Source organism: Chiloscyllium plagiosum, unplaced genomic scaffold (assembly GCF_037043375.1).
Source record: "Chiloscyllium plagiosum isolate Xiang-an unplaced genomic scaffold, Cpla_swu_hap1 HiC_scaffold_39, whole genome shotgun sequence".
NCBI classification, from domain to species: domain Eukaryota; kingdom Metazoa; phylum Chordata; class Chondrichthyes; order Orectolobiformes; family Hemiscylliidae; genus Chiloscyllium; species Chiloscyllium plagiosum.
This window is the reverse complement of record NW_028270177.1, coordinates 78,258,619-78,267,545: the sequence shown is the minus strand read 5'-3', so window position 1 is coordinate 78,267,545 and position 8,927 is coordinate 78,258,619. Positions and strand designations below refer to the sequence as shown.

General features: G+C 44.7%; 1 non-coding gene across 1 annotated transcript; it reads right to left on the bottom strand.

Moving 5' to 3' along the window:
• Positions 1-3,018: 3,018 nt before the first annotated feature.
• trnas-aga (transfer RNA serine (anticodon AGA)) lies at positions 3,019-3,100 on the bottom strand. The gene has a single exon. It is a non-coding gene; the product is annotated as a tRNA-Ser (tRNA).
• Positions 3,101-8,927: the final 5,827 nt, after the last annotated feature.

Sequence of the window (8,927 nt, the reverse complement as noted above, 5' to 3'; positions counted from 1 at the left end):
CCAATTCCTGATCAAAGCTGCAATCTCTCCCACAATTCCATTCCACCGCATTTTGTATAATAGCCTATTGTGGGGAACCTTATCGAACAACGTTCTGAAACCCATATACACCACATCAATCGGTTTACTGTAATCTCCCTGTTTGGTCACTTTGTCAAAAAAGTCAATAAGACTCGTTAGGCAAGGCCGACCCATCACAAAACCGTGCTGACTGTCCCTGATCAGATTATTCTTTTCCAGATGGTCATAAAGCCTATCTATAATAACCTTTTCCAACACGTTACTAACAAGTGCAGTGATACTCACTGGTCTGTAATTACCAGGGTTGTCTCTACGACACTTTTTGAATACGGGAACAACGTATGCTATGCTCCATTCCACAGGCACTATTCCTGTAGATAACGATGATTTGACGATCGATGCCAAAGGCTCATCAATCTCTTCCCTTGCTTCCCAGAGGATACTAGGACAGATCCCATCCAGCCCAGGGGACTTGTCTGTTATCACACTCTGCAGTATTTCTATCACCTAATCCTTGTGAACCTCAATCTCTAGTACTCTGGACGCAAGTATCTCAGTATCATCCTCGCCAACATTTTCATTTTCTATAGCGAACACTGTCGAAAAATATTTATTTAGCGCTTCCCCTATCTCCTCTGACTCCACACACAACTTCCCATTATTATCCTTGATTGTTCCAAATTTAACTCTCGTCATTCTTTTAATCCTGACATACCTATGGAAAACCTTAGGGTTAACCCTGATCCTATCTGCCAACAACTTCACATGTCTCCTCCTGGCTCTTCTCAGCTCTCTGTTTAGATCTTTCCTGATATCGTTGGAACCCTCGAGCGCTCTAACTGAGTTTTCACATTTTGTCCTAACATAATAAGACTTCTTGTTCTTCTTGACCAGGGATTCCACTTCCTTAGTAAACCACGGCTCACGCGTTCTATATCTTCCTCCCTGCCTGACAGGTACATACTTATCCAGGACACAAAGGAGCTTTTCCTTGAATAAGCTCCACATTTTAATGTGCTCACCCCCTGCAGTTTCCTACCCCATTCTACGCTTCCTAAATCTTACCTAATCTTCCTAAATCGTGGGACTTGTGCCTCACAACACACTTCACATTCAACAACCAGATATACGAACAAATCAACGGAACACCCTTGGGCTCACCGATGTCGGAACTCATAGCAGAAGCAGTAATGCAAAGGTTAGAGCAGTCTTACCGAAAATTCAACCCAAACACTGGTTCAGATAGGTGGATGACATCTTTGTAATCATTAAAAACACGGAAATTGAGAAAACACACAGGATCATCAACTCCACACTCACAGGAATCCGATTCACGAGAGAGGAAGAAAAGGGCAACCAACTCCCATTCCTACACGTGATGGTACAGAGAACACCTAACGGAGAATTCACCACAAAGGTACACAGGAAAGCCACACACACAGACCAAGTCCTGAATTATGAGAGCAACCACCCCAACATACACAAACGAAGTTGCATCAAGACACTATTCAACAGGGGCACAACACAATGCAGCACACCAGAACTGCAAAAAGAGGAAGAGGAACACCTATACAAGGTACTCGCCGAAAACGGATATCCTCGCAATTTTATCAACAGATGCCTAAGGGATAGACCACGGAAAGAGGACATGCCACAACCCAAAGGACTAGCCACACTACCACACATCAAGAACATCTCCGAACTGACAGCCAGACTACTGCGACCACTAGGACTCTTAACAGCACACAAACCAACAGCCACACTCAGACAACAGCTTACCAGAACTAAGGACCCGATACCCAACATGAGCAAAACTAATGTAGTATACAAAATCCCATGCAAGGACTGCACAAAACACTATATAGGACAAACAGGAAGACAGCTAACGATCCGCATCCAGGAACATCAACTAGCCACGAAACGAAGCGACCAACTATGCGTAGTCGCCACACACACAGACGACAAGCAACATGAATTCGAGTTGGACACCACTACTATTATAGGGCAAGCCAAACAAAGAACAGCCAGGGAATTCCCAGAAGCATGGCACTCATCCACAAACTCCATCAACAAACACATCGACTTGGACCCAATATACCAGCCACTGCAGCGGAGAGCTGAAACTGACAACAGCAAGCGGCAAGGACAGGCCACTATAAATGCCACACGAAACACCACAGAAGCGCTTCACAGGAGGATCCCAAGCACGGAGGATGCCACCTCGACAGGGGACGAAACGTTTCCAACAAAAACGTCCAGCTCGGCGAACAGAAACACATCATTGTCTTGAGTGTTCCAGAGTTTTTCATTGTCCCAGAGTCCAGATGAAGTTTGCATTCCTCACGTACGTGAGCGAGAATGATTTCAATGTCTCAGATCAGTTCCTGTCCCGAGAACATCAGAGTCAATGTCCCGTCCTCTACTCGGTCGGAAAGTTCACACTTCTTCATTCTCCTCTGATTCCATTTCCCAAAGAGTTTCTCAAGATTTCCAAAGCTGGAGCCTAAATTATATGGTTTGCTTCCTAAACATTTTTTCAACTGCCAACTGACAATATTTTCACAGTATCTCTTCACAATCCTCTGGCTTGTACCATGTCCAGGGATGAGAAGTCCCGTTTGGTGGAGAGATTCCCGAGGCTGATAAGTTTCACTTTGGAACAAAAATGGTTAAGTGGCGATTTCCTGCGGTTGTTTCTAATGATGGAGAGGGAGCGGTGGGGAATGAGCACTTTGACGAGCAGGAGGAAGTGTTGCCAGTGACCCGAGTCACAGAACAGTGGACAGGGATTAAAGGAATCTAATGAAAAGTAGCACTTCTGCTCAGGACGTGTCGAGCAGTGTATCTGGAAAGGGAAACAGAGATAATGATTTAACTATGGAACATTTCTGATGAAGAACTCGAGTTTCCCAAGTCTAATCAAATTACCGGCCTGGTTCACAAAATAGTTTTTCTGAACTTTGAGCGAAAATTGTACCAGCAGGAAAGCATTCACAACGTAGTCAGCAGGATTCGGACCTACGTGGGGAAACCCCAATGGATTTCTAATCCATCGCCTTAACCACTCGGCCATGACTACCGACAGCTCAGGTGGGTTGAGCATTGACCAAATCAGCCGTGATCTCATTGAAAGCTACCGTTGACTTGAGCGAAATGCTTCCATCTCCTTTCATACCTTTGCTGTCATTTGTAAGGTGCGAGACACCAATGTAAAAGAAGAAAAGCACAAAGGTAGGAAAAGATATTTGCAGGCAAACTGAGTCAAAATTATTTATTGAAAGGAAAATCACACTTGGCAATTTGCCATATCTCTTTGCGAACATGACCAGCAGAAGTAAGCAAAGGAGCTATTGATCTGAGTATTCTCGGACCTGAAGCAAACAAAGTTTAGTGAAATATTCATTTCTTTTTCTGGCGAACGAAATGATCTTTCCTGATGGTTACAATGAAAGAGATGGTTCCCAATAAAAGACAGAGATTAATTCGCATGTAGATATATTTCAATGTGACACGATTCATTTTCAGTCCCTAATTACCCCAAAGATGGAGGAGGTGAGTTACTTTTCTTCACTCTTCAACTCCTCAGCACGGAGGTACAAACATGAAACCGCTAGAGATGGAGTTCTTGAATTGGGAACCAGAGACACTGAAGAAACTAGGCAAAAGTGAGGACTGCAGATGCTGGAAACCTGACTTTAGATCAGAGTGATGCTGGAAAAGCACAGCAGGTCAGGCTGCATCCGAGGAGCAGGAGAGTCGACGTTTCTGTTGCCAGTCATGCTCCGCTGCACAAACAATTTTCGTTTTTGGCTCAGATTTCCAGCACCTGCAGCTATTTGTTTTATGTTAACCTTCATAATGTTTTGGACAAAACCAATGACCTGCCAGCACGGAAAATCGGCAGAAGTACTGGTACACCGATATGTTTGCTGAACAATACAACCATTCCATGAGCGGGAAAACGATCCGGGCCACGGTGCTGAGAATACCGAATCCTCACAAGTAAATAACAAGACAAGGTGATAGATACTATCGTACTTGGTGTAAAGCAAACACCCTGTCTGAACATTTTCGTTGCAGATTTTTTTCAAATTGTCTTCGAAGATTTACAAAGTGGGAAAAGGCCATTCCGCCCGTGTGCATTGCGGCTAATCAGAGAGCCATCTATTCTAGTCGCAGTTTCGAACTTTGGCCCAAAGTCTCGTGTGTTCTAATGTTTCCAGGTCAAATGTCAATGAGGTTATCCTATGTTCTTACATGGCACAATAATGGGACAGAAGTATAACGAATTGTAACTCTTTTGAGAAACTCATGCTCATTTTCACCCACAGAGGGAGACACACCAGAAGATACCGCCAAACTGACGGAGGTGTCCGTTGTGGAGAGCTGGAATTTGAAATGGACAATAGGACAAATGCAAGCTTTACATGCGGAAGCACAGAGGCGATGTCCCGAGAGAACTTTACAGGGGAGCGTCAACGTATACCACGGTTAAAGCAAAACAGTCCCCCTCGAGCCAGGTAGGACTCGAACCTACAATCTGCTGATCCGAAGTCAGACGCATTATCCATTACGCCACTGGCCCAAGAGACAAGCCTGCATTTGGCAGAATGTCGATATGTAATGCCATGGACTTTCACGGAATCAGAATTAAAAAGGTGAACAAGCACCGAAGATAATCACCAACATTGCTTCACTTCGAAGTTTCCAATTTTTGAAGCAGTGCCTTTCTCTGGCAAAGGAGAAACATTTGTCCTCAGCTGCCTGCTTCAGGTCGCCTCCTTCTCTGCTGGAAGTTTCCATCGTTTTATTCACAGTCACAACGCGATGTCATGAGCCACTCCAGTGAAAAAGTGTCATGGTGTCGTCCAAACAAGACCCTGCAGATACTCAGCGAGAGACGTCCGGTCATTTCGAGCTCAGGATGTGGAATTAGACGAGATGCGTGACACCTTTTATTGGCGCCGCCACTTCACTGCAAATTAGCGGCTCAAAACGAGCCGTTGTTGCATCAACTTGATTTGTACCTTCCTGTCGTGCTTTTGCTAAACAACATCAGATAGATCCCATCCGGCCCAGCTGACTTATCTATTTTCACACTCTGCAGTATGTTGTGGTTCTGTTCGCCGAGCTGTAAGTTTTTGTTGCAAACGTTTCGTCCCCTGGCTAGGGGACATCATCAGTGCTTGGGAGCCTCCTGCGAAGCGCTTCTTTGATGTTTCGTCCAGTGTTTATAGTGGTCTGTCCCTGCCGCTTCCGTTTGTCAGTTTCAGCTGTCCGCTGTAGTGGTTGGTATATTGGGTCCAGGTCGATGTGTTTGTTAATGGAGTTTGTGGATGAATGCCATGCCTCTAGGAATTCCCTGGCTGTTCTATATCTGGCTTGCCCTATGATAGTAGTGTTGTCCCAGTCGAATTCATGTTGCTTGTTGTCTGCGTGTGTGGCTACTAAGGATAGCTGGTCGTGTCGTTTCGTGGCTAGTTGATGTTCATGCATGCGGATTGTTAGCTGTCTTCCTGTTTGTCCTATATAGTGTTTTGTGCAGTCCTTGCATGGTATTTTGTACACTACATTAGTTTTGCTCATGTTGGGTATCGGGTCTTAAACTACTGAACTTGTGCCTCACAACACACTTCACATTCAACAACCAGAATTACGAACAAATCAACGGAACACCCATGGGATCACCAATCTCGGGACTCATAGCAGAGGCAGTTATGCAAAGGTGAGAACAAACAGTCCTACCACAAATTCAACCCAAACTCTGTGTCAGATATGTCGATGACACGTTCGTAATCATTTAAAACACGGAAATAGAAAAAAACACACCGGATCATCAACGCCACACTCACAGGAATCCGATTCACGAGAGAAGAAGAAAAGGATAGCCAACTCCCATTCCGAGACGTGATGGTACAGAGAACACCGAACGGAGAATTCACTACAAGGGTATCCTGAAAAGCCACACACACAGACGAAGTCCTAAACTATGAAAGTAACCACCCCAACACACACAAACGAAGCTGCATCAGGACACTATTCAAAAGGGCCACAACACACTGCAGTACACCAGAACTGCAAAAAGAAGAAGAGGAACACCTATACAAGGTATTCGCCAAAAACGGAGACCCGCTCAACTTCATCAACAGATGCCTAAGAGAATGACCACGGAACGAGGACATACCACAACCAAAAGGACTAGCCACACTACCATACATCAGGAACATCTCAGAACAGACAGCCAGACGACTGCGACCCCAAGGACTCATAACGGCACACAAACCAACAACCACGCACAGACAACAACTCACCAGAACGAAGGACCCGATACCCAACATGAGCAAAACTAATGTAGTGTACAAAATACCATGCAAGGACTGCACTAAACACTATATAGGACAAACAGGAAGACAGCTAACAATCCGCATACATGAACGTCGACGAGCCACGAAACGACACAACCAGCTATCCTTAGTAGCCACACACGCAGGCAACCAGCAACATGAATTTGACTGGGACAACACTACTATCATAGGGCAAGCCAGACAGAGAACTGCCAGGGAATTCCTAGAGGCATGGCATTCATCCACAAACTCCATCAACAAACACATCGACCTGGACCCAATATACCAACCACTACAGCGGACAGCTGAAACTGACAACCGGAAGCGGCAGGGACAGACCACTATAAACACCGGAGGAAACATCAAAGAAGCGCTTCGCAGGAGGCTCCCTAGCACTGATGATGTCGCCTAGCCAGGGGACGAAACGTTTACAACAATAATTTCCAGCTCGGCGAACAGAACCACAACAACGAGCACCCGAGCTACAAATCTTCGCACAAACTTTGAACTCTGCAGTATTTCGAATATCTCTTCCTTGTGAACCTCAATCTCTTCTAGTCTAGACGCAAGTATCTCTATACCTTCCTCGCCAACATTTTCATTTTCAATAGCGAATACTGTCGAAAAATATTTATTTAGTGCTTCCCCGATCTCCTCTGACTCCACACACAACTTCCCACTATTATCCTTGATTGTCCCAAATTTAACTCTCGTCATTCTTTCATTCCAAACATACCTATGGAAAGCCTTAGGGTTAACCCTGAACCTATCTGCCAACAACTTCACATGTCTCCTCCTGGCTCTTCTCAGCTCTCTTTATAGGTCTTTCCTGATATCGTTGGAACCCTCGAGCGCTCTAACTGAGTTTTCACATTTTATCCTAACATAAGACTTCTTGGTCTTCTTGACCAGGGATTCCACTTTCTTAGTAAACCACGGCTCACGCGTTCTATATCTTCCTCCCTGCCTGACAGGTACATACTTATCTAGGACACACAGGAGCTTTTCCTTGAATAAGCTCCACATTTTAATGTGCTCACCCCCTGCAGTTTCCTACCACATTCTACGCTTCCTAAATCTTACCTCGATACATCGTAATTTCCCTTCCACCAGCTGACCCTCTTGCTCCGTGGAGTACACCTATCCCTTTCAATCACGAAAGTAAACCTGAGAGAATTGTGATCGCTGTCTCCAAAGTGCTCACCTACTTCCGAATCTAAAACCTAGCCAGGCTCGTTACCCAGTACTAAATCGAAAGTGGCTTCGTCCCTTGAAGGCATGTCCACATACTGAGTCAGGAGGCCCTCCTGCACACACTGGGCAAAAACTGACCCATCTATAGTACTCGTACTGTCGTGATCCCAGTCAATATTTGTATTTTTTCTTGAGTGTTCCAGAGTTTTTCATTGTCCCAAAGTCCAGATGAAGTTTGCATTCCTCACGAACATGAGCGAGAATTCTTTCAATGTCTCAGATCAGTTCCTGTCCCAATAACATCAGAGTCAATGTCCCGTCCTCGACTCGGTCGGAAAGTTCACACTTCTTCATCCTCCTCTGATTCCATTTCCCAAAGAGTTTCTCAAGATTTCCAAAGCTGGAGCCTAAATTATATGGTTTGCTTCTTAAACATTTTTCCAACTGCCAACTGAAAATATTTTCACAGTATCTCTTCACAATCCTCTGGCTTGCACCATGTCCAGGGATGAGAAGTCCCGTTTGGTGGAGAGATTCCCGAGGCTGGTGAGTTTCACTTTGGAACAAAGTTGGTTAAGTGGCAATTTCCTGCGGTTGTTTGTAATGACCGGAGAGGGAGCGGTGGGGAATGAGCACTTTGACGAGCAGGAGGAAGTGTTGCCACTGACCCGAGTCAGAGAACAGAGGACATGGATTAAAGGAATCTAATGAAAAGCAGCACTTCTGCTTAGGACGTTCAATAAAAACTGCAGAAACCCGATGTGTCGAGCAGTGTATCTGGAAAGAGAAACAGAGATAATGATTTAAATATGGAACGTTTCTGATGAAGAACTCGAGTTTCCCAAGTCGAATCAAATTACTGGCCTGGTTTGCAAAATAGGTTTTCGGAACTTTGAGCGAAAATTATTCCAGCAGGGAAGTATTCTTACGTAGTCAGCAGGATTCGAATCTACGTGGGAAAACCCCAATGGACTTCTAATCCATCGCCTTAACCACTCGTCCATGACTACAGACGGCGCAGGAGGGTTGAGAATTGACTAAATCAGCCGTGATCTCATTTAAAGCTCTTGCTGACTTGATGAGCTAAATGCTTCCATCTCCTTTCATACCTTTGCTGTCATTTGTAAGGTGCGAGACACCAATGTAAAAGAAGAAAAGCAGAAAGGTAGGAAAAGATATTTGCAGCCAAACTGAGTCAAAATTATTTATTGAAAGGAAAATCACACTTGGCAATTTGCTAGATATCTTTGCGAACATGACCAGCAGAGGTAAGCAAGGGAGCTATTGATCTGAGTATTCTTGGACCTGAAGCAAACAAATAGTGACATATTCATTTCTTTTTCTGGCGAACGAAATGTTCTTTCCTGA